We start from the raw sequence: 268 nt of genomic DNA, 5'->3' as shown, positions 1-268 counted from the left end.
TGTATGCAGCCGGCGTTTTGTTTACTTGGGTCTTCTTCGGCTGAAGACTGCCGCACATTTCCCCGTCACTCTTATGAGGCGCTCCCTCTAGCGGCCCGCCAAGTAATTGCGCAATAAGGAACAATGGAGCTGTTACAGCGGCTGTATCGATACTTGGCATAGGCATATCGATAACTCATCGTGAGAGAAAATATCGCGATGTATCGCCGTATCGAGATATCGTCACACCCCTAGTGTAGAGTAGAAGGTTTTATTGTTTCTCTTTTTA

Source organism: Festucalex cinctus, chromosome 13 (assembly GCF_051991245.1).
Source record: "Festucalex cinctus isolate MCC-2025b chromosome 13, RoL_Fcin_1.0, whole genome shotgun sequence".
Classification (NCBI taxonomy): domain Eukaryota; kingdom Metazoa; phylum Chordata; class Actinopteri; order Syngnathiformes; family Syngnathidae; genus Festucalex; species Festucalex cinctus.
This window is presented reverse-complemented; position numbering follows the sequence as displayed.